This window comes from Prionailurus viverrinus, chromosome B2 (assembly GCF_022837055.1).
Source record: "Prionailurus viverrinus isolate Anna chromosome B2, UM_Priviv_1.0, whole genome shotgun sequence".
Taxonomy (NCBI): Eukaryota; Metazoa; Chordata; class Mammalia; order Carnivora; family Felidae; genus Prionailurus; species Prionailurus viverrinus.
In genome coordinates, this window is record NC_062565.1 from 3,246,044 (window position 1) to 3,272,491 (window position 26,448).

The following is a 26,448-nucleotide window of genomic DNA, read 5'->3' on the forward strand; positions in this document are numbered from 1 at the left end:
ATGTGAGAGGTAGTGGGATCGACGCCCACATTCTCCAGACTCTGCTGTTTTGACCCAATGCTTGAGCTCACAACTCCACACCTTCCAACCCATTGAATTCACTGAGAAAATATTAGCCACTTTGAACCCACTAATTTGGATGCTTTTTCGTACCTTGCCTCTGAGCAAGTTCAAGACCAGCCTTCTTTGGCTCTACCTGTGCGGGGAAAGGAGATCTACAATCAATTTATGACTTGTTTTGTTTCTACAGAGGAGCTGTGATCCCAAGGGACACATTCAGTTGCTCTTTTTCTCCATTTCTCCTGCAGCCTGGCCCTCCTGACAAGCGCAGGGCAGAGCAGAGTGAGGAAGGATCCAACTTCCTTCTCAGTGGATTGAGATGGTGAACCCCAAGTGACCAGAAAATACTGGGGAAGACACGTGGAAAGCAAACACATCAAGTTGTTTATGAACTCTTGAACGCACCAGGCGAGCTGTGGACAAGGGGCTCTGACCCTAAACAACACGGGATAGGCTTTGAGAACCGCACTGAGCGGTAGCCCGCTGCCCCGGTCCACACTGGCCACTGGGGTGCACACACTCCAGAGATCTCCAAAGAGTATTATAAAGGCTTTGAAAACAGAAGGGACCTTGAAACCATAGCACGTCGAGGGCTGGTTGGTACTTGGAACTTGAACACAAGGCAAAATACCCACAAAAACAAAGCTTCTCTGTAAGATTTGAGTGAGACACAAAGCCTTATAACATAATATTTAAGTGGCCAGGTTCTCATCCAAAATGATTCAGCATATAAAGAACCAAGAAAGTCTTCGATCACTTGGAGGAGAGAATCAACAGATACCAATATTGAGGTGACACACGTTTTGGAATCATCTGACAAGTACTTTACAGCAGTAATGATTAAATGCTCCAAGAACCAGGGCAAAGAGTTCTTTGATATGAACGGAATGTTGGAAAATCTTAGCAAATAATCTGAAGATGTAAATCCAAGTTGAAACTTCAGAACTGAAAAGGGTATGAACCAAAATTATGAATGAAAACACTGGATTGTCTCAATAGCAGAAGGAGATGGCTGAGAAACTTTCGGTCAGTATGAAGGCAGAACAATATTAAGTACCCAATCTAAATGGCAGAGAGAAAAGTGCATTTTAAAAGCTGGACAGAGCCTCAGGCGCAAATAGGAAAATCACAAAGAAATTATATTTACATCATTGCAGAAGAAGAGGAGAAGGTCATTGAAAAAAGGAAAATAATTGAATTATTAATGGCTGAAGATTCCCCCAAACTTGGCAAAAGACATATATCAGATTCAAGACGTTCAGCAAACCTCAAGCAGGATAATGTGGGTAAATCCACACACAGACATGTCACAATTAGCCTGCTGGAAACAAAAGGGAAAAAAAATCCTGACAGCATCAAGACAAAAACCAAAAGGAAACTACAATCTGGATGATGAGATGTATTTCTCATCAGAAACCACAAGGACCGGAAGGAAATGACATAACATCTATTAAATGCGGAAAGAAAGACCTGTTAACCCCAGAAGGCTCAGGAGAGCAAAAATTATCCTCTGGACATAAAGGTGAAAGAAATACATGCTCACTTAAAGGTAAAACTAAGAGAACCCACTGCTAGCAGAAGTGCTAGAGAAGAACTCGTAAAATTGGGAGACAAGAAAAGGGATACCGGAAGGAAACTTAGATACAAAGAGTGAATGAACGATAGCAGAGAGAGGCAATATCCCAGGTAAATGTGACACACTGTTATTCCCTCTTGAGTTCTTTAAAGTAGGGTTGATGATCGAAAGTGAAAATGACAACATTGTCTGATGGAGCTTTCACTGTATCTCTGTGTACCATACAGGTAACATAAGGAGGTTACGGTAAAGAAATTACAGGGTCGTGAGGTTTTTTTATTTAACTCGAATGGTAAGTTAATGACTCGAAGTATCCCGTGAAAAGTTCTGCATGCGTCTGGTAATTGCTGGACCGCTTACTGACAACATGCAAATAAGCCAAAAGTATCTAGCAAGAGAAACAAAAAGAAGAATGAAAAGCAAAGGGAATAGGCCATCAATTAAGTAGTAAACTGATAGGCAAACCTATCAAAATATCAGAAAACTGAACGTAAGTAATCTAAACATATCAATTAAGAGTCAGATGGTCAGGATGTATTAAAATAGATTTCTCGCGATAGGAAACTCACTTCAAATATCCTTATAGCTGAGATTAAAAGGTGTATGCAAGAACTAGGATTTAAATAAAATTTTGAAAAAGAAAAAAAAGAAGTTACGTGCAAGATTCAGGGTCATACACAAGACTGAAAGCAAAGAAAGGGGAAAGGTACACCATACAAGCATCAAGCCAAAAAAAAGCTGAGGCGGATATATCAGTATCGATACATTTCAAAGCAAAGCAACACTTCCAGGTTATATAGAGAAGTGTTACATACTTATAAGGTGTCAGCTCACCAAAGGAATAACCGTGTATCCCCTAAATGTGTATGCCCCTGGCCACAGAGCTTCAAAACTCATAAACAAAAGCCAATAAATCTGAAAAGAAAAATAGAAAACCCCACAATTATAGTGGCAGACGTCAACACTCCTCATGCATTGATGGGCTGAGTAGGTAACAAATCGACAGACATGGTGAAGAATTGAACGCCATCCACGATCTAATTGGCCTTATAGAGCAAACTCACGATACAGACATGTTCCCCGGCGAACTGGGAGACCCTGGGCCCTGGGGCCTTGACCCATAGGAGTCAGACCCATAGGAGTGGCCGAAGGTTTCTGGTCTCGTCTTGAGAAGGAATTCGAGGACAGACACGTAGCACGTGGGTCAAGCCACACAAGCAAGAAAGTTTCTTAAAGTGAAAATCACACTCTGGAGATAGGACAGGGGGTGAGGGACAGAGAGAGAGCTGTGCGCCCTGGGGTCGGGCTTCCATCTTTTACTGACGGTCGTGAACCAAGGGACGGAATGCTCATCACTTGGGGCTGGGTTCCCACTTTTCCTCCTCTCTTGCTCAGGGGCTTGCTGTCATGGCCCGGCCCTCTTGGGCCCATCTGGGGTGCTGGGGCTTCTCGGGGAGCAGTGGCTCCAATCAGGCCTCTGACCCTCCCCACAGCTGGGCACAGCCTCCTCCGTGCTGGCCTCCAGGCTTCCTCTTACAGCTAACTGCCCGCTCTGACAGACAGAAGGGCAAAGAGTTGAGAGGAAAGCAAGGTCCTATCAAAACTAAGAAATCAAGGGTGGAAGCGTGATATTAACGAGACTGCTATTTGAGAGCCAGTTATCATAAATGTCAGGAAGACTGCTCTGGTGAGACTGGAAGGGGTCACTTCTTGTCCATATTTATCCTTCCCTCTCTTGGGGTCTGAGGCGGTCAGAGTCCTCTCCCCCATCTCCCGGCCTCAGCCCGGTCCAACCTTCTAGACTTTCCCTGACTTTGGATCTACTGGACACGCTCTATCCTGATCCTGGTACCTCCACCTTGATCCGGGGACACATAGAACCATTCTGAATGAGCCTCAGGGATACACTCAGAGAAATGGGACCAGTTGCCATGTGCTGTAGGCCACCCCCTCACTCGCCCCCCAGGCACTGTGTTGAGACAGCACGGATCTCACAGGCCTGTAAGGTCCATTTGAAGCCCCGGTCACACTCTTTCCTGCTGCCTGCACACATTTCTTTCGTTCTTCAATCATTAATGCAGACTTTTAAAAGTACTTAACACAAGGCAATAAGCACCCTGCCCGCGATGCATCCTTCCCCTTACAGTCTAATGGGGAAGATGGCTGAACAACAGAGATTCCCAACTTGGTAAACGTCACAAAACAGATGTTTTCCTGGATCTCTGCGAGAGGCAACAGGGGCCAGGTGCCCCCCAGAAGATGGCTTTGGGTCTGACAAGTAGCTGGACGAGCAAAGAGCAGTGAACGTTTGGGCGGTCTATTGGAGGCACGTCAAGTCCAGTACCCCTGGAGTCAAATGGCAGAAAAAGAGGAAATAGGAATAAAGAAGGGGGCAGAGGCCAGGGCCTGGGTTGCTCTGAAAGGCTTTACTTACCTGCTCAGGCCAAGGACAGCCCGGCCCAAGTAAGCAGAACATAAGGAGAGAAATTCACCTGAAGAACCCGGTCACCGCTGGGGAATCTTTGGACATCTGTCCGCCCTACACCCTGTTCAACATTGATGAGCGGAGGAGGCTGAGCTTCACCTTCTGATGAGCGGAGGAGGCTGACCTTCACCTTCTTATCCGTTCACGGATTTTTAGGGAGTGGGGACAAAAACCACACATGGCCCGTACGGGGATCGAACCCGCGACCTTGGCGTTATTAGCACCACGCTCTAACCAACTGAGCTAACCGGCCAGCTGCGGGAGTGGGTTTCCTACACTCAACTAGATAGTAAAGATGAAGAACCAATCGCTTTCAAAGGAAGTTTCCTTTTCAGATTCACCTTGGAGCTTGGAAGACGTCGCGATCCTCGGTTTATTCAAGGCCCGAAATTTCAATTACAATACAGGGCTGCACGAGGCAAGTTCAAAAGTCACCTGCTCGGGTGTCTCGCCACCACCTTATGTGAAAGGCAACCTCAGCTCCCTTCCTGCGTCCTCGCGAGGTGAAGGGTCTCGTGTTTGCTCGCGGAGCTCCCGCGAGGTGGCAATCACGCCCGCTCTCCGCCTGCGCCTCGTGGCTTCGAACGCAGTGCCCACTGTGCTCTCCACCCATTTTCTTCTAAAGGCAGAACTTGAGCTCGCCCCCCCCCCCCCTTTTTACCTAATTCGGGAAAGCACTCCCACGTTTCTCTTTGCAAAGGTCACTTTGGATAAACACGTCCCATGGCAGTGCTTCGTGACCGCATTTCTTGAAACACGTGACGCTCATTGACACCTGTGCCCAGAAAGACTCAGCTTTGAGGTTCCTTCCGACCGAGGGAGCTCCGCGGACCTCTGCGTGGGACGCGGTTGACCCGAAGACGATCCTGACGTCCCTCCCGCCCGGCTGGCCGCTCCTGGCGCAGGAATTCACTGGGATTCCGTTCCGGAAGCTTCTGGGAGGCCGGGTAACGGGGTGGGCCGAGCAGCCCAGGGCCCGGACCGCGGCGCAGGACGCACGGACGGGCACGGTGGCCCTGCCGCGAATCACCGAATAAATAACGGGGTCTCCACCGGCCGCCTCGCTTTCACGGCAGGTGCAGGGCTTCGGGCCTGGACCTTTCTGCCAGGGGCCCGAGTCTTCGTCAGGCTGTTGGACTTGGCCCTCACGCCTCCCCAGTTCACTTCCCACAGGCTGGCCTGTCTTTCCACGCCGCTTCCTGAAGTCCGTCCACCGGTCCTGGGAGCGCGCCGCGTTCGCGCCCGCGCCCCGCGTTCGCGCCCGCGCCCCGCGTTCGCGCCCGCGCCCCGCGTTCGCGCCCGCGCCCCGCGTTCGCGCCCGCGCCCCGCGTTCGCGCCCTGCGCACCTGTTGCTGCCCTCGTCCGCGCTCTGCACGGCCCAATGTTTCCTGTTGGGCAGTGGAGCCCGCCCTTCCTCACCCTCTCCCTGCCCTCCTCCCCTCCTCCCCCCTTCCTCCTCTCCCTCCCTTTACCCCTCTCCCTCCTCTCCCCCCCTCTTCCTCCACTTCCTGGATAGACTGCGGGCCTAGCCTCGGGTAGAGGAGGAAAGAAAACAGGGAGGAAAGCTTGGAGGAAATGGGTTGAGGACACGCATACCCTCTTTGTTGCTTTTGTCCGGTCCAAAGGCCAAATCCCAAACCGGGGAAGGGAAAGAGGGCAAAGGTAAACCCTGCGGAAACGGGCGAGGGCGATGCCGGGTAAGTGTGTTCTCCCGTGCGACGGAATCCCACGACTGTTCCAGAATCTCCAGAGAACCCAGCATTTTGCTGCATGTCCTTATCACCACGTTTCCCTGAGAATTTGGCCCGTGAAAGAACAGGACGCAGAGAAGAGCCCTTCCTTCTCCCGGCCTCCAAGCTTTGAACTTGGTCACCAGCCCCAGGGGTCACCCCGCCCCTCCCCCACCCCACCCCCTCCCGCGCGGGTCAAACCCCTTGGACCCTGAAAAAAAAATTGAAACAAATATTTTTGAGTTGTCAGAAAAGCAAACCCAAGACACGCTGGCCTGGCCGGGATGTGAGGAAAGTCAACCTTGGTGCGCTGTGGACGAGAGTGCCGACTGGTGCAGCCACTGTGGAAAGCGGTATGGAGCTTCTTTTAAAAAGTAAAAGTAGAAATACCATATGCTCCAGGAATTCCACTACTGGGTTATTACCCACAGAAAACGAGGACACCAATTTGAAAAGTTATGCGCACCCCTATGTTTTCTGCAGCATTATCTACAATAGCCCGGCTGTGGAAGCCCCCCCCCCCCCCCCCCGTGTCTATCCATAGCTGAGTGGATAGAGAAGGCGTGGTGTATATGTACCCAAGGGAATACTCCTCAGCCATGAAATAAAAGAATGAGACCTTGCCATTTGTGTCCACGTGTACGGACGTTGAGGGCATTATGTCAAGAGAGGGAGTCATACCATATGACTTCACTTCTACGTGGAATCTAAAAAAACCAAAAGAACAAACAAACAATAGAAGCAGACTCATAAAGCCAGAGAATAAACAAGCGGTTGGCAGAGGGATGGGGTGGGTGGTGACGAAATTCATAAAGGGGGATGACGAGGTACGAACTTCCAGTTATAAAATAAATAGGTCAGGGAGATGAAAAGTACAGCACGGGGAATATAGTGATTGATCTTGTGACGACGTCGTATGGTGACCACACCCATCGTGCGGAGCACTGAGTGATGCAGAGTTGTTGAATCACCGCGTTGTGCACCTGAAACTAATAGAAACTTGTGAGTCAGCCACGCTTCAGTAGTAACAGTAATGAGAGTTCTGAGAAAGAAGGGAGGGAGGGAGGGAGAAGGAAGGAGGGAAGGAAGGAGGAAGGAAGGAAAAGGAAGGGGAGGGAGGAAAGAAGGAAGGGAAGGGGGGAAGGGAAGAAGGACAGGAAGGAATGAAGGGAGGGAGGGAAGGAGGGTAGGAGAGAGTTAAAGAGGGAAGAAAGGAGGGAGGGAAGGAGGAGGGAAGGAAAGAAGGAAAAAGACCCCTCCAGCCTGGGGCGCCCGCGGAAACTCCTGGACAGAGGATGCCCCACTCTCAGGTCGGTAGGGAGGCGGTGAGAGAGACTCTGTACCCCCCACCCCCCCTAGCCCCGCAGCCCTAGGCCTGCAGAAGGAGACGGGAGAGAGTCTGGGGCGCCGGGCACAGCCAGGGGACAGCGACACCAGTTTTGGGCTCCACCAGAGCGGGGCCCGCGGCTCCGCGCCCCGACGCCCCGCTCTCCCCGCCTCCCTGTTTGTACCGGAGACTCTTTGGGAGATTTAATGCGGATTTTCACCCTGACCGCGCGGCCCTCCTCCTGAGGGGGGAGGACAAACACTCAATCCGCCCAAGCCAAGGACTCACTGCACAGGAAAAGTCTCCACCCCAAGCCCAGGGACACAGACTAGGCTCCAACGGTCTTCACTCTGACTTGTTCAGGCCCACCACTCAAGGACCAGACCAAAGGTGAACCTGGGTAAGTACGCGAGCGCCTCGGGGTCCTCCCACGACCCAGTCCTGCTGATTGAACCAGTGATTCACCTGCTTTACAAAGTCGCACTCTTAAATACAGAGAACAATCTGAGGGTTGATGGGGGGCGGGGGAGGGGAGAGGGGGAGGTGGGGGGATGGGCATTGAGGAGGGCACTTGTTGGGATGAGCACTTGGTGTTGTATGGAAGCGATGAACCACGGGAATCTACCCCCAAAACCGAGAGCGCACTTTACGCACTGTATGTTAGCCAATTTGGCAATAAATTATATTTTTTTAAAAATCCACCCCATCCCGGCCTAGAAGGATCTTATCAACTTTCGCCCTAAAACTGTCTTAGGATTAATAACTCCATCCTCCAAACCCTTCACATCTTCTCTTCTGACCCTGAGTTGAGGCACTCCTGCGACTGCCTGGGGCTCTTTGTTGTTGAGCTGATCACACAAGCTGGGTTTCCTGGGATCAACTTGTTTTGGGGGGGGGGGAGGGAGGGGTTTCTAGACAATGTTGATTCTGATCGCTGCCTCGCACATTTATAAATGAACAGGCATTCTCGATCCACCATTATGTGATTAATTAACATAAATGAACACCCCTGTCTGATTACCTCCAAACGATTATGACATTCAACTGTCTAGATATCTCTAAAACAGCTCCTACATTCAAGCCCCTCTCCGCTTGGTCTCGGTCTGATGTCCTCAGAGTGTACCTCACAAGCCCCAGAGAGAAAAGAAACAAAAATGAGGAAAAGCTGGACTCCATCAAAGTCAAAACCTCTGTGCCTCACAGGGCACAAGAGAGTCAAAAGGGCACAGAATGGGAGGCAGCACTTGCAAATCACACGTCTAATAAGCGTCTCGTAGCCAGCGTAGATCAAAATCAACAGCGAATGATGCCACGCATGCAGATCAGAACGAGGGTATGAATTCCTGCCCTCTACGAACGTGGCAACCTAATAAGGAAGAAACTGAGGCAAACCACAATTATGAGACAGTGGAGCTACTGACTGAGTGCGGGGACTCCTGAGAACCCCCCCCCCCCCCCCCGCACTGAATGCATCGAGGGGTGAAGGAGAGTGTGTAGGGACTGGTGGGGATGGTGGGACTGTTTCAGGCACGTAGAAATAATGCCAAGTCCTGGAGTCGATTCAGCAACTGGTTTTCCCTTGTTTTGAAGAGCTAGAAGTAGTTACGTGTGAATTCTAGTAGGAAAATGATGCTGGAGATATATTCAATGCTGAGATAATAAAGGCAAAAGAATACTAACTTTATGGTGGTAACCATAGGCAGTCATTCGACACTTCTAAGGAGTGAGTTTTAAAACTAGCTTTGCAGTTGAAAGAGCACCTTGGAGTTGGGTCCTATGAAGAAAACATTGAAGGGGGAAATCTTGCGGAGACTTAGGTGGGTTAAGAAGCTGTTACTTCTTAATAATGTAGTCAGGTGATCTCAACTAAGATGGGGAAGGGAAACAAGAAAGATGGATAGATAGATAGATAGATAGATAACATGCTGTCTTTATGGTATAAAATGAATGATATTCTAGAGAGCACAGTCTCAACAAAAGTAAATTAGAATAACAAATAGGTATCTGGAAAGTCCCCATATGTCTGAAATTAAACAACATACATCTAAATAATATTGGTCAAAGAAGCTATGTCAAGGCAAGTTAAAAAAAAAAACATTTGAAATTGAATGTTAGTAAAAATGCAACTTTAGGAAAAAATTTGGAGTGCAGTAAAAGTAATGACAAAAGAAAATTTAGAGTTGGAAGTTCTTATATTAAAAAAGAAAAAAGGTTTGAAACCAATAATAAAAGATTTCACCTTGAGAAGCTAGACAAAGAAGAGTACATTAAATCCAAAGAAGGAAAGCGCAAAAAGCAGAAATTGATAAAATATAAAATAAGCAATAAAGAAAGCTTTTTAAATTCTATTTATCTCTTTGTTTTATTTTAAATTTCAGTTAATTAACATACAGTGCAATATTGGTTTCAGTAATAGAATTTAGTGATTCATCACTTACACACAACACCCAGTGCTCATCACAACAGGTGCCCTCCTTAGTACCCATCACCCATCCAGCCCATCCCCCACCCCATCTCCCTCCGTGAACCCTCAGATGGTTCTCTCTATTCCTAAGAGTCTCTTGTGGTTTGTTTCCCTCTCTTCTCCCCCGCCCCCAACGTGTTCATCTGTTTTGTTTCTTAAATTCCACATATGAGTGCGATCATATGATGTTTTTCTCTGATTGACTTATTTCACTTAGCATAATACATTCTAGCTCCAACCACGTCATTGCAAATGGCAAGATTTCATTCTTTTTGATGGCTGAGATATATTCCATTGTGTGTGTGTGTATACATATAAATGCATATGCATATATATCTATATATCTATATATCTATATATATCTCACATTTTCTTTATCTGTTTGTCAGTCGATGGATATTTGGGCTCTCTCCATAGTTTGGCTATCATTGAAAATAATGATAAAGAAAATTAATGAAACAAAATCTGGTTCTCTGAAAATGTCAATAAATAAATAGGCCAATAAAAAAAGAGAGGATGAAATTTTTCGTTAACAAAAGAGGACATCACTTGGAGCGACTGGGTGGCTCAGTTGGTTAAGCATCCCACTTTGGCTCAGGTCATGATCTCACAGTTTGTGAGTTCGAGCCCCACATTGAACGCTGTGCTGACAGCTCAGAGCCTGGAGCCTGCTTCAGATTCTGTGTCTCCCTGTCTCTCTCTGCCCCTCCCCAACTCACACACACACACTCTCTCTCTCAAAAATAAATAAATATTTTTTAAAAGGAGGACATCACTGGAGACACTACTGAGATTAGAAAGAATGATGAAAGGATCTATGCATAATATTAAGGTAACTGGGAATATTATGAAAAACTTTTTGCCAGAAACTATAGGGTTAGGCAAAATGGGAAAATCCCTTTAAAACACAATTTATGCATGCTAACTAGACTTATTGTGCTGATCATTTCACAACATATACAAATGTCAAACCACTATGTTGAACACCTGAAACTAATACAATATGTCAGCTAAACCTCAACAAGAACAAGCAAACAAAAAAAAATAAAAATACAGCTTACTTAAAACACAGTTCACTTAAACATACACAAGAGGAAATAGAAATATTGAAAAGCCCTGTAACTATTAAAGATATTCAACTCATACATTTAAAACTTTCCACAAAGCCACTGAGTATTTTTAAAAATATTAAGCTATTTAATATTTTTGGTATGTTTTCATTCACTGGTATATTTAATTAAGTACTTTTAGAAAAAACAAGAATATCAGTCAATCCAATCTGAACATGTTCCAGATAGAAAAGCAGGGAATGCTTTCTGTTTTGTTTTATAAGCACAGCATAACCTGGGCACCAAAAGCAGAGAAAATCCTTACGAGAAAACTATAGGCCAATATCCCTCATTAACATAGAGGCAAAAATTGTTTTTCAAATATTAATGAATTAAATCCAGCAATCTATAAAAAGGGTAATACACCATGAATTAGGAGACATTGTCTCACGAATGAAAGTTTACTTCAGTATTGGAAAGTCAATCAAATGTAACATATTAGCAGGGCAAAGATATATAGATAATAATCTCATTTGATACAGAAAAAATATTTGACCAAATATACCATCCATATGACTTTTTAACTCAGTAAACAAGAAATAGGTGCAAAAATGTCTGTTCATACCATGTCCATTCTACATTTTACTGGAAGCCCCAACCAGTGCAAACAAAACCAAACCAAACAAAACAAAACTGGAATGAATGAATGAATGAATGAATGAATGAATGAATAACACATATTTTAAAAGAAGACATAAAACCATATTGATTTGCACACAACATAACAGCTACACAGAAAATCCTCATAAATCTACAAAAATAAGCATTATATCTATAAGTAAATTTAGGTCACAGATTACAACAATAATAAAGAAACATTAATTGTATTTATATATATACTGGCAACAAAGAATTGAAACATTAAGTGAGCATTTTCAATTACAATCAATAAAATACTTAGGGATACATTTAACAAGATGCACAAGACCTGACCATAGAAATTTACAAAAATTGGAAAATTCAGTATTACTAAGATGTCAATTTTTTCTGAGTTGATCTGTAAATTCAATAAAATACTAACCAGTAGGGGCGCCTGGGTGGCTCAGTTGGCTGAACGTCTGACTTCAGCTCAGGTCATGATCTCTCAGTTCGTGAGATGGAGCCCTGCGTCGGGCTCTGGTGCTGACCGCTCAGAGCCTGAAGCCTGCTTCAGATTCTGTGTCCCCCTTTCTCTCCAACCCCACCCCTGCTTGTGCTCTGTCTCTCTCTTTCAAAAATGAATAAACATTAAAAAAAAATTAAATACTAATCAGTAACTCAATAGCAGGAGTTTTTGTAGAAACTGACAAGCTGATTCTGAAGAACATAGAATAGCCAAAATAATTAGGAAAAGAAAAACAAATGTAGAGGAATTATACCACATGATTTCAAGATTTTATATTATAAAGCTATAGTAATCAAAATATTGGAGTACTGCCATACTTACATAGATTAATGGGAAAGGAGAGAATGTCCAGAAACAGACCTACGCATCTTGATTTATGACAGACGTAAAATGTCATTTAATGGGAGAAAGGAAAGGTTTTTCAAACATGGTCCTTAGCAACTGGATAAACGTATGGAAAATATGAATCTCCATTCTTATCTTGCACTTAATACAAAAAACAAAATCAAAATCATTCATATACAGTACATGAAATTTAACACAAACTATCAAATGTGTAGAAGTAAACAAGAAAAAAAACCTGCATGTAATTAATGTAGAAAAAGCATTCTAATCAGGGACCCAAAGAGCATGAGCTGTTAAAAAAAAGAAATTGGATTTCATAAAATTGTTAAATGTTTGCTTTCTTTTTTTTAAGATTTTTTCTAAAAAAGAAATCTCTATGCCCAACATGGGGCTCAAATTCACAACCCTGAGAACAAGAGTCACATACTTCCCTGACTGAGCCAGCCAGGCACCTCTTAGATGTTTTCTTTCTAAAACACAATATTAAGAAAATGCAAAGTCAAGACAAAGACTTGAGAAAAATATTTAAGGTACTTTTATATGTGAACTTATTATATACACAAACTATAACATAGGACTTGTATTGAAAATATAAAACATACTCTTCCCACTCAGTGATATAAGGACAGACACCCAGTAAGCATAAGAGCACAAAAATTCAAGCACGAATTTCATAAAATGAGACGCATACATGAGCAACAGTCACATTGAACGGTGTTCAGCAACATTGACCTTCAGGGAAATGCAAAGTAAATCCGAATGAAAATTAAAACCCCTACATATAAAGGAAGACGACTGACAACATCAAACATTGCCCAGATGTGGGGAAATTGAAACTCTCACACACTGGTGGGTGCAGTGTAAATTTGAGCTCCCAGTTTGGAAAAATATTTGACAGTTGACGATGAAGTGAAACATACGCTTAAGATATAACCAGGCAATTCTCCTCCTAAATATTTAAGTGAAATAAAACCATATGCCTGCCAAAACATTTTATATGAATTTTCATTCATACTAGTCCATCAAATGTCTGTCACAGGTAAGTGAATAATAATGTTTCAGGCATATTCACACAACGGAAGAGTAGTCGGCGGTAAAGAATGTACATCTGATACGTGCAATAATACAGGTGAACCCTCCAAAACAGGCGGGGTGAAAAAAATGTATGAAATTCAAGAACAAAATTCATCCACATTGACAGAAATCAGTCCAGTGGTCTCACGCAGCTATAGTGGAGGCGTGTGTGGGAAGTTCATGGCAAAGGGTCCTGAGGGAACTCTGAGATGATGGATATTTGGAGCTGAATTGTAGTTCCCCCAAAAGATATGGGTTGAAGTCCTACCCCTCAGTGTGTGGAAATGTGACCTGACTCGGAAATAGGGTTGTTCTAGAAGTAATCGAGTTAAAATGAGGTCTTGAGGTGAGCCCTAATCTGATCTGACTTGTGTCCCTACCAAAGGGGGAGATTTGGACATGGAGAGACACATGCCAGGAGGGAGGCCATGTGAAGGCACATCAGCGGAAGACGGTCTGGTGGCTGGAGTGGGGCGTCTACTGGGGAGACAACTCCTAGGATTGCTGGCAAATACCAGAAGCTTGGAGAGGCAAGGAAGGATTCTGCCGAGAGCCATGAGAGAGAGCACCGCCTGACAGAGACCTTGACTTCAGACTTCTAGACTCTAGAGCTAAGACCATAAATGTTTGTTTTAAGCCATCCAGTTTTTGGCACTTTGTTATGGCGGCCCTAGAAAACCCATACAATGAAACTGCTCCATATCTTTTTGTTTTCCTCCTTTCTTTTTATTTTTAATTTTTAATTTTTCCTTCCTTCCTTCCTTCTTTCCTTCCTTCCTTGTTTCTCTTTCATTCTTTTGTTCTTTCCAAGTTAGTTAACATACAGTGTCATAATAATTTCAGGAATAGAATTTAGTGATTCATCACTTACATAGAACACCCAGTGCTCATCCCACAGGTGCCTTCCTTAATGCCCCTCACCCATTTAGCCCATCCCTCCACCCAACAGCCCACCAGCAACCCTCAGTTTGTTCTCTGTATTTAAGTCTCTTACGGTTTGTCTCCCTCTCTGTTTTTATATCATTTTTGCTTTCCTTCCCTTAGGTTCATCTGTTTTGTTTCTGAAATTCCACATATGAGTGAAATAATATGATATTTGTCTTTCTCTAATTTCACTTAGAATAATACCCTCCACCTCCATCCACGTAGTTGCAAATGGCAAGATTTTATTCTTTTTGATTTCCAAGTAATACTCCATTGTATATATATACTACATCTTTATCCATTCATCCATCGATGGACATTTGGGCTCTTTCCATACTTTGGTTATTGTCAGTAGCACTGCTACAAACATTGGGGTGCATGTGCCCCTTTGAAACAGCACACCTGTATCCCTTGGGTAAATACCTAGTAATGCAATTCCGGGGCCGTAGGGTAGTTCTATTTTTTTTTTTTTTTTTTTTTGAGGAACCTCCATACTGTTTTCCAGAGTGGCCGCACCAGCTTGCATTCCCACCAACAATGCAAAAGGGTTCCCCTTCCTCTGTATCCTCGCCAACATCTGTTGATGCCTGAGTTGTTAACGTTAGCCATTCTGACAGGTGTGAAGTGGCATTTTATTGTGGTTTTGATTTGTATTTCCCTGATGATAAGTGATGTGGAGCATTTTTCCATGTGTTGGTTGGCCACCCGGATGTCTTCTTTGGAAAAGTGTCTATTCATGTCTTCTGCTCATTTCTTCACTGGGTTATTTGGGTTTGGGGTATTGAGTTGGTAAGTTCTTTATAGATTTTGGATACTAACCCTTTACCAGATATGTCATATGCAAATATCTTCTTCTATTCCGTTGGTTGCCTTTTAGTTTTGCTGATTGTTTCCTTCGCTGTGCAGAAGCTTTTTATTTTGATGAGGTCCCAGTAGTTCATTTTTGCTTTTGTTTCCCTTGCCTCCAGAGACGTGTTGAGAAAGAAGTTGCTGCGGCCAAGGTCAAGGAGGTTTTTGCCTGCTTCCTCCCTGAGGATTTTGATGGCTTCCTGTCTTACATTGAAGTCTTTCATCCATTTTGAGTTTATTTTTGTGTATGGTGTAAGAAAGTGGTCCAGGTTCATTCTTCTGCATGTCGCTGTCCAGTTTTCCCAGCACCACTTGCTGAGGAGACTGTCTTTATGCCATTGGATATTCTTTCCTGCTTTGTCAGAGATTAGTTGCCCATACGTTTGTGGGTCCATTTCTGGGTTCTCTGTTCTGTTCCGTTGATCTCAGTGTCTGTTTTTGTGCCAGTGTCATACTGTTTTGATGATTACAGCTTTGTAGTATAGCTTGAAATCCGTGATTGTGATGCCTCCAGGTTTGGTTTTCTTTTTCAGGATTACTTTGGCTATTTGGGGTCTTTTCTGGTTCCATACAAATTTTAGGATTGTTTGTTCTAGCTCTGTGAAGAATGCTGGTGTTATTTTGATAGGGATTGCGAAACTGTTCTATATTTTAATTGTGGTGATGGTTACATGCTCGCATACCTTGTCAAAATTCATTGAACTACACACTTAAGATGTCTGCATTTTACTGCATATAAATTATGCTTCAATCGTGTTGATATTTTGTAAACCGGCACCACGATATGGACCACCGTAAAATAAATCACCATAAATGAGTCCCCCAGGCCAGCTACTTCTTTAAAAAACAGAGTTCTAGACTCAATGGTCTAAAAGTCAGTAGAAAAGCAAGCGCTCCAGACTCCAGGAGAAACAGGTAACAGCAGGTCTCACCCCCTAATGGGGAAGCCATGAATAGCTCAGGTAACAGATGAAAGATGAATTATTTGAAGGAACAATAAGTGGAAAGATGCTAGGGTTTGTCGCCCGGGTGTGGGGTGCAGGAGCGCTTCCAAGCGCTCGGAGCAGGCGTGCTAGAGAGGGACCCCTGTGCTCCCCGCTCCGACCGCAGGGCGCAGGGGAAGGGGGGGTGGGGGTTGGGGGGGTGCTTCCCGCGGGCCTTTGCTCCTGTCTCCCCCCCCCCCCCCCCCCCCCCCCGCCTCCCGCGCAGGGCAGGTCCGCGCCTCCAGGGCCCCAGGCTGTGTTCTAGATAGAAGCCCCCTTCCGGCTCCGCCCCGGCGGTGCCGCTTCCCGAGGGTCCGAACCGCCTGGAAACTAGAAAGTGGGACTGGAATGGAATCCGCCTCAAGGTCATAAAACAGGCTGAACGACGCAGGCGCCAGGGGGAATTAGCTCAAGTGGTAGAGCGCTCGCTTAGCATGCGAGAGGTAGCGGGATCGACGCCTGCATTCTCCACTTTTGCTCGCGGGACGTCCCCCCCCCCCCCCCCCCAGAGCAGTTTCTGCAGAACCCAAGGAATAAGTCATTCAAAATTCTGATTTTTGTTAGCTTCTAAGGAGTCTGAAAGTATGCTTTCTATTTTTCTCTAAGATGCACATTTGAGAATTAATACTGTGTTTGTGCTTATGTTTACTCGTTTAATGATATTGTCTAAAATTATTTTGTGTATCAGTTTTATATGTCAACATTTGATTATATATATGAGATGTGTATATGACAGTATAGACATTTGAGCTCCTATATCAGCGTTAATATTGATGGCTAAAAATGGGAAATTTGGACATTATGTACCTCAAGGTGAGGCACACAATACCTACCAAATTTTACTGTTAAGGTATTTGAACCTGAAGCTAAGGGAACCTCTGCCTCGAACTACCAGTTGGCAGGAAATAGAGCAAGTCAAGAAACATGTCAAGGGACACCACAAAGAGGCAATTGCATAAATCCACAAGGTGGGAAATTACGTAGGATAAAAGACCCAGCTCCTTTACCAAGTCCATTGGCACGAACCACTACTCTGTATGACTCTGGCGTAGTGGATACATGTTGTTATACGTTTGTCAAGACCCATAGAACGTATCACAAGAATGTTAACTATGGACTTCAGTCACTAATCGTAATATTGATTCACCCATTGTAACACATGTGCCAGACTAATGGCAAATGTTGCTAACAGGGGATGGGGCGCCTGGGTGGCTGGGTCAGGTAAGCATCAGACTTTGGCTCAGGTCATGATCCCACAGTTCTTGGGTTCAAGCCTCACATGGGGCTCTATGCTGACAGCTCGGAGCCTGGAGCCTGCTTTGGATTCAGTGTGTGTGTCTCTCTCTCAAACACTGAATAAACATTGTAAAAAATTAAAAAAATATATATATAGGGGACACTATGGAGGAGCAAAGGTAACGTTGTCTATCGGAAACAATATACTTTCCACTCAAAAATTGTTTTTTAATATAAAAGTGCTCTAAAAAATAAAGTATATTAGCTAATTAATAATCATTTAAAAAGAAAAGCAAGGGACCTTCTATAGCTGACAAGAGACTTAAAACATTAAAGAAAGTGTGGATTTTACTTGGTTTCTTGGTGACCTGTGAAGGGAGATGGTATTTGCGACTGAAGTCTGAAAAAAAATGTACGCGCAGGCGTTAAGGTTCTCCTTGGCGTAAAATTCACTGATTCCACTCTCAAGAAATTGGTACATTTTCGTCCTGATCTCTACTGCCAAATTCCGGAAGGAGAAATGTGCGTGGATCCCAACCTTCCTTCAGCCCACAGCCGACGACAGGCTACTCGCGTGTGGCATCTCATGTACACTGCTTTTATTCAGGCCGCTGCGATCTCCTTAAAGTTGTAAAATCCAATAGGAATTTCTACATTTTTTCTTCCTGAGGGCTACAGTTTTTGAAATTCTCTCCACCCTGCCCCATCTCTTCCTGGGATTTGGATAGCGCCAGCTAGCTCTCCTGGAACTCTCCAGTGGTCTTCGTGTCCTCACCTTTTCTCTCTCTTTCTCTGTGAATATTCTTTGAGGTTCTGTCCTTGGGCCGCTTCTTCTCTCGAGCTAATTTGCCTGGGTGGGGGACGGTTGGATCTGTGACCGTTCTTACCTTATATGTAAATATTTCTACAAATGTGATCCCCTTCTCACCAGGAGGTTCAGAACTATTATTACCTTATACCTGTGCTATCCGACAGAAATAGGCATCGTACATATAATTTTAAATGTTCTAGTAGTCACATTCAAAAGCAAACAGAAACAGGGGCGCCTGGGTAGCTCAGTGGGTTAAACGTCCAACTCTTAATTTGGCTCAGGTCGTGATCTCATGGTGAGTTCGAGCCCGGTGCAGAGCCTGCTTGAGAATCTCTCTCTCTCTCTCTCTCTGCTCCTCCCCTGCTCACTCGCTTTCTCTCTCAAAAAATAAACTTACATATAAAAAACACACACACAAACAGAAACAAGTGAAAATCCCAAATATTATCAGTTCAACAACTAATCAATATAAAAATTATTTTTTTTAATTTTTTTCAATGTTTTATATTTATTTGTGAGACAGAGCATGAGCAGGGGAGGGGCAGAGAGAGAGGGAGACACAGAATCGGAAACAGGTTCCAGGCTCTGAGCTGTCAGCCCAGAGCCCGACGCGGGGCTCGAACCTGTCAACCCCAAGATCATGACCTGAGCGGAAGTCGGCGATCAACCGACTGAGCCACCCAGGCACCCCAGTATAAAAATTATTAATGAGATATTTTGCACTCTTTGCCTCATACTAAGTTTTTGAAACCTGATGTAGATGTTACGCTTCTGGTGCATCTCATTTCATAGCACATTTCAAATACTTGATAACCACACGTCACTGGTGGCTCCAGTATTGAGTTGTACAGCCCCAAGTGGTTTATTTCTCTTTGCTTCAATTACAAGCACTTTCTCTATTCTGGAGGGCCATCTCTCCTGAGTTCCAATTTTCGTCCATAATCCCTTACTGGTATCTCTACTCGCACATCCCATGAGTATTTCAGAACTCACAGGACCTGGCAAGAACCTAATCATTTCTCTCCCCAAGTCTGCTTTAGTGAAGAATATCCAGTCTTGGGAGAAAGCACGACCATCCGCACAATTGCCCAAGCCAGAGAGCTAAGGACCTCTCCTTCCTTATCATCATCTGCGTTCAGTTTTCCACCAAATTCTGTCAATTCTACCTCTCCGTCTAAATTAGAAACATTAGCTCCTCTTAATCTTCCCTTTGAGTAACCCAGGGAATGTTGCCTTGGGGTCATTGGCATTACTCTTCCTTCTGCTTGAAGACTCGGGAGTCTTGGCCTTCTTGACTCTTCACATTATTGAGGCTCACCTCAAGATCATCCCTCAGAGCACTTTCCCCTGAACCATTAGTGCTTACTTCCATCGTCTCTGAAACTACCTAGTTTATGATTTTGTGTTTTTGTCTCCCCATACAAGAATGTATGACTTAGGTCTGTCTTGGCTGTGACTGAATCCCCAAGACGCGTAGCTAATGTGGAGCCCCAGAGGCTAACAGCTGAGGTAAGCCCTCATGAAATGTCTGCTCAAGGGAGAAATGAGTCTCATTGGCTGCCAGTGCCCTGCCGGGTCCACCAAGGTGATGCCCTAATGCGCCTTCTGACCTTCGAGCTTAACTTTCACTTCTTTCCAAGCCATCTTTTGCAGAAGCACCACAGCTGTCTTTTGAAAAACGCAGATTTGCTCATGTCACAGTTACTTCCGCCGATAAGAAGGTGTCCAGAGCCCCTCATCCTCTGAATGGTTAGCCCACTCTCCCCTCTATGCAAGTTAACTGCTTGTTAGTCCCCCTTCATTCCAGGTGATTTTGTTCCCCTGGGACCTTGCCTGTGCCTATAACGCCCATTTCTAAGTTAGCCGTTTGGCTCCTTATCCAATACAATGTAATTACAGGAGCGATCTTGAGAAGAAGAGGAAAGGAAGGGGAAGAACAGGAACAGATGGTTTCTTTTTTACATTTTCTGATTAGGACAAAGTGCGGGTTCAAGTTATGACTGCCCAAAGTTCAGCTTCTAAGGGGAAAGGGACAGAAAAGGAAGCCAGAGGCCTCTGATCACACGGTGCCGGCTCAGAGGACTTGATGTCAAGGCCACGGGGCAGAGTGTGTTCGTGGCCACGAAGAACACAGCAAGTCAGTTTTACTTTATTCTTTATTCATGTGTATTCAATTCTATTTTTCCTTCCCTTTCATTTTGAGGTGCAAGTGTTTGGAACTATTTCGCTCTGTCAGTAGCCAGGGCTCTGTCTACTCTTGGCTGAGAACCTCCTCTCCCCCACGCAGCCCTGGCCCCATGGCCCCCACCCTCTGCAGGCAGATCTGGGCTCACCTCAGACAGAGCTGTGCAGGGCCCCCGGGGCCACTCTTCCCCCAGGACTAGACCGTGCGTCGGGCCTGAGATGCTGTCTGGGACTGGATGGCCCACGGGTTGGAGGAGGCATGCTGAGTTCCTGGCCTTACCGGGCTTCTGTGGGTGGGAAGGCTCAGGGAAGGCTGTGAAAGGGAAAAGGGGGGTGTTTCCTGGAAAGAAGACAGAGAGGCCAGGGCTCTTCCAGGCACAGGAGCAGTGGGAGTGGAGGGTCTCCAGGGGCGGGGGGAGCAGGGCTGGGGGCAGAATATCTTTTACCTTTCTTGCCGTAACCCAGACACCTACATGTTTCTGAAACTTGGCTTTCTTCTACCCACCAGCAAGGAGCTCTACCTTTTCCCTGCTCCAAAATGTGCCTGTAAACACGGTGGGCCATTTGAACAGGTGGCACCTTCCCGGAGAATGGTCTTTCCTCTAAGTGAACGTCAGTGTCTAGGAAACCTGGTATATTTTTCCTCACTGGCCGCGAAGGGTCAGTTCGCTTCCCTCCCGATCTCGTACCGCACTCATGGAAGGCAATGTGGCCAAATCTATCAAAATTAACTCAGCGGCTGCACTTCTAGGATTTCATGCTACAGACACTCTTACCTGTGCCAGGAAATGCGCATAATAACTGCAGCTTTGTTTGTAACGTCATGGGACTGGAAACACCCTAAAGACTCTTCAACAGGAGGACAGTTAAATAAAATACAGTAACTGCTTACAACCGAATCTCTGGTGGACTTGAAAAGGGGGGGGGAAGAGCACAAGAGGAAAAACAAAGAGATCCAAGGTCCACTGATAAAAGCAGCTTTTCACAGCATGAACAGCAAGAACCGGATACGTAAAAATACACTTAGGTTCACAGATACTTTCTTGTACATTCCTTAGGTATCTTAGGAAATACACATGAGCATTTGCTAACTTTAACTGCATTTGGGGCAGGGTCTTGAGCACTGGGAACGCGAGCGCCCTTTGGAAAACCTCTTGAATATTGAACTGTGTTCATTTGTTACCGATTCAAAAACTATATAAAATTTAAGAGTAAGGGGCGCCTGGGGGGCTCAGTCGGTTAAGTGTCAGACTCTTTTTTTTTTTTAATATTTATTTATTTTTGAGAGAGAGACAGAGTGCGAGCAGGGGAGGAGCAGAGAGAGAGGGAGACACAGAATCCTAAGTGTTGGACTCTTGATCTCGGCCCAGGGCATGACCTCGCGGTTCGTGGGACTGGGCTCCACATCAGGCTCGGTGCTAGCACCGAGATTCTCTCTCTCCCTCTCTCTTTTGCCCCTGTCCTGCTTGCTTGCTCTCTCTCAAATAAATAAATTTAAAATTATCAAAAATAAAAGAATACAAGTAAGGTAACTGCCCCAACCGTCTCTACGCTTTTCTGTTTTTCAAGAGCAAAAACAAAAGGCAGACGTGAATTCGTTGTATTCTTTAGCCCCAGTCTCGCTGATGCCACGTCTTTGCTCTTGCTGTGCCCAAGGCTGAGAGCTGGGGTCACAGGGGGGAAACTAAAGCAGAAAGCCTCACTCCTTCCCACGGGGCTCCGATGGCCTGAGGGCCGGGCGGGGATCCTCGGCCAGCCCACCAGATGCCCATGGGAGCGAACGAGTGTAGGTGGCAGAAACCTCAAAGCTACCGTGTATCTCCCTACTGCTCAAGCCCTCTGTGTGGGACGATCAAACAGTGCCAGCTGGGGGTAGGGATTGAAGGGAGGTAACGGAATGTGGCCACTGTGACACCTGCCCCCCCACACCCCACCCCCGCAGACCCGGAACCAGATGGACCTTCAGCCCTGCGTGTACCCCCGGCTGCTAATCCCACACCTGCCATTCCCTCTGGAGATAATGCCCTCGAGTCCCCCAGTCTCAACCCTTGGACGTGGCGGGGGGGGGGGGGGGGAATGTCCCTCCTGCAGATCTTCCCGACCCTGGATCAAGTCTCTGTCAGCCTGTCCCCAAAGCTCAATGGATCACTCTTTTAATTGAGTCATCTAAATAGCATATTCAGGGGCGCCTGGGGGGCTCAGTCGGTTAAGCCACCGACTTCGGCTCAGGTCATGATCTCACAGCTCTTGGTTCAAGCCCAGCGTCGGGCTCTGTGCTGACAGCTCAGAGCCTGGAGCCCGCTTTGGATTCTGTCTCCCTCTCTCTCTGTCCTTCCCCCACTCACACTGTCTCTCTCTGTATCTCGAAAAAGGAATAATATTAAAAAAATGAAAGCTGAACCTTGATTTCTTTCGACCGATTATTTTGTTTAGCAACTTAAAAAAAACCAACCAACAACAGCAACAAAACCCACCACATTCCTTTTTATGTCTAAAGGACAGCATGTTTAATTGGTGTTTTAAACTTAAAAAAAAAGTGCTTATCTTGAATTACATATAAATGACCATTTTTCCTATGTACAGGGTTTTCCCACTTACCCCTGGACTAGGCACCCCCGGGGCCAGAGGTGCCAACACAGCGCCCGGAGTGGCTTCCCCCCAGGCCACCATCCAGTCAGCCACAGCAGTTGATGATCCTAACTTTTGACAAAACAGAAGGCGATTCTGGAATACCCGGATGAACCAACAGGGCGGTGCCTGAGGCGGTCTTCCCCACTCGGGACAGGTTCAGGTCCCCATGAACCTGGGAGCTGCGCCCTGTGATGGAGACAAGAGAGCCATTGGTTGTCCTCACGCCCTTGCCCCGGGCACTCTCCGGGATGTTAGGCAGTTATTCGGTCCTCACTTCACCTTGGTGGCCTGAAAAGTCAAGGGGTCCGGGAGACGTGATAATTTCTTACGCTCCAGGGGCGAAGCCTTTCCCAGGACCTCCTCATGGCCTCAGCATCACCCTCAGCAATCTCGGGGTTTGGGCTCCTATTGGAAACGAGAAAACGTCGTGAGAAAGCGCCCAAAGGCAGGGACTGTCCCACTGCTGTGTACCTCTGAGTGAGTCCCCTCCCCCGGCAGGCTAGGCCCCAGTAAGTTCTGAGAACGGGTGGGGTGGAATTGCTTTCTCGCTGGCAAGTTTTTGCACGTTTGTTTCCATCTCCAGGAGCCTCTAGGGCAAAAGGGGGAACAACTAGGTGGGTTCTGTGTGTGGCACAGAGAATGGCCTCTTTCCTGAAGCTAGGGCCCCGGACTGGCATTGCACTTGAAACAGGGAGGCCGGGCGGGTGGTGATGGGATCCCAGGCAGGTGGGTAAACGCTTCTTTAAGGACACACTTCCCAACACTGTGTTTCCTCCTTTCTTCCTGCGTGAATTCAGTTTCTATAAAGTCCACTGGGCGTCGTAACCTCCCGTGGCCTTGACCCTCCGGCACCCTGCAGCCCGCGGCGCGAGCCAGGGCCTGTTCTGAGACTTGCTGGCCCCTCTTCCTTCCTTCCTTCCTTCCTTCCTCCCTCCCTCCCTCCCTCCCTCCCTCCCTTCTTTCCTTCCTCCCTTCCTTCCTCCCTTCCTCTCTTCCTTCCTTCCTTCCTCCCTCCCTTCTTTCCTTCCTCCCTTCCTCCCTTCCTTCCTTCCTTCCTTCTTTCCTTCCTTCCTTCCCAGGTCAGCCCCACGTAAAGCCGGGTCCGGTTGGCCGAGGGGTGCCGGCCGCCCTACCGTCAGGTGCTCCCGCCGCGGGAACCGGAGCCGCCTGGCGCGCGCCCGGCCGACACCCAGCGCCCCCGCGCGGCCGGACCTCCGCGCTCCCCGCGCACGCCCCTTGCCGCGCGCTCCCTCGCGGTCCACGCGCAGTCCGTGGGAGTGCCCGGCAAGCCCTCGCCAGCTCCGCCGCGGGGGGAGCCAAACGCGGAAAAAAGGCAGAAAGACGCAACTGACTACGCTTCAAAGACGTCCGGGATCGCCCGGTCTTCTGCGCCCGTGACCCTGAGAACGGGAAAAGCAGCCGAGCGCCGTGCACCTGTGCGCCGGGACGCAGCCCTGCGGGCGGCCGATCGCGAGGCCGCGGGTCCCCACCGCGAGCGCGCCACAGGCCCGCGCGGCGAAGTCGGGGGAGGGCAGCGCCCGCGGGTCCCCGCCCGTCCCGGCACGTGCCGCGGGCCGTCCCCGCCCGGTTTCTCGGGACACGCGGGCGCCCGAGCCTCACCCGTCCCCGGGCCCGCACCTCCGGGACGCAGCCGTGGGGCACGGCTCGGATGGGGACCCGGGCGCTCGCTGTGCGAAAGCGCCGCATCTCAAGTGGCGCCACCCTCTGGATTCAGGATGGGAGACGCTACGTCCCAGCTCTCCCAGGATGCTCCAACAACTCACCCCTAAAAGGGGGTTAAGGTTACCACCTGCGGTGAAAACGCGGAGGGGCGCACGCTTCCGCGCAAAAGGACTTGCCCTCTCTGAGGCTCGAACTCAGGACCTTCAGATTATGAGACTGACGCGCTGCCCACTGCGCTAAGAAGGCGACGGGTACCAGGCTCCGATTAGACCTTAAAAGAATCATCTGATTCCTGGAAACCATGATGTGCCCACCGAACACTTGTGTTTGACCTTTGGCGGGTGTTTTCCGTCTCCCTTTCTGTTGATCTGGATTGTCTTTCCCTCGGAGACATGAATGAATTTTTGACCGTCCACAGTCTCCTCTGTTGGGAGTAGTAGACTCACTAAATAGTTGAATGAATACCTCCCGAATATGTCCATAGTCTACACTTTTCTGTCCATTGAAATCTGCATTTCCACGTATGTCACCCGAGATACTCCCCTCGAAGTATCACAAACTGATTATATGAGTCTCCATGTTTTCTCCAGGCAACCAAAAATTCTATTAAAGATCCTATTCACAGGAGGATGCCTGGCTGGCTCAGTGGGTAGAGCAGGGGACCCTTAATCTTGAGGGTCGTCCATTCAACCAACCTCAATTCACAGCCTGCCGTGGTCTTGGCACCTGGGTTCAAAATTTCCAAGGCAACCTTGGCCCTTTGTCCCTCCAATCCCCGCAGATAACTTCAGATCATCCGTTCTCAAAGAGTGGTGGATAGATCCAGGGGATTCCTGAGACACTTTCAAGGTATGTGAGGCCAATAATGTTTTCATAACATCAAGGCTTTATTTGTTATGCAAAAAGCTGATGGTCCAAAAACAGTCGGTAAAACTCCTAGTTCCGTCTATGGATTAAGCATCTAATATCAAGAGGTACCACTGACCCCTCGCTGTGTCCACAGCTGCCACATTCTCTGGGGACAAGTGTTTTCCTTAAGAATGTCCTTGATGAAGCAGTAAAAAAAGTATATACTTGGATGGAGCAGCATTTTCATTTGAAAGAATAAATAAGAAACCAAACTGTGACATAGTCAGACATTTTCGCAAAAATCAAAGAAATCAGCCCGTACCAAAAAGTAATAAACTCAAAGGCAAGAACCGAGAGGCTTTGTTTGCAATGACGAGTTATTAGCTTTCAGGTGAAAATCAGCTTTTAGGAGACATCATGAACTTGCAGCTTCCCAACACCTACAGGCATTTCTGATGAGATTGGTGACGGTGTTAACGAATGTTCTTTTCTGTTGGATACTCTACACTGAAATGTTCCAACATTTGGAAAAGCGAGATATCTCAGTGGACCAATACGACCAAGTTGTTACCAAATCACGCATCCAAAGATAGCGAGAAGGCTTCAGATTCCACATCACAGCCAACCCTACGGAAAGTACAACCTGTCGCGTTTTGGTATAAGGTCATCAGAGAAGAATGTCCATGGTTACCTGAAAAGGCTATTAAAATACTCTTTCCCTTTCTAACAACATATCTGTATGATGCCAAACTTTCTTCATATGCTTACAGCATTTTGAATGTAGAAGCAGATATGAAAATCTGTCTTCCACTAAGCCAGTCATTAAGGAGAGTTAAAGAAAAACATATATGGTTATTTTTTCATGAAGTGTGACTCATGATAACACCTAGTAGGTTGATCGCGCTCATTTTAGAAAAAACCGAACAGATAAATACTTTTAAATTTGCCGTCTGAACTCTTAACATAGTAAATACTGAGGGGTATAATCCACAAAGAACGTTGGGTTTCACAATAATTTTTAAG

The 26,448-nt window shown here is 46.5% G+C and overlaps 2 non-coding genes across 2 annotated transcripts; both read right to left on the reverse strand.

The window, feature by feature from the left end:
- Positions 1-4,300: 4,300 nt before the first annotated feature.
- On the reverse strand, positions 4,301-4,374 carry TRNAI-AAU (transfer RNA isoleucine (anticodon AAU)). The gene has a single exon. It is a non-coding gene; the product is annotated as a tRNA-Ile (tRNA).
- Positions 4,375-24,749: 20,375 nt separating this feature from the next.
- On the reverse strand, positions 24,750-24,822 carry TRNAM-CAU (transfer RNA methionine (anticodon CAU)). The gene has a single exon. It is a non-coding gene; the product is annotated as a tRNA-Met (tRNA).
- Positions 24,823-26,448: the final 1,626 nt, after the last annotated feature.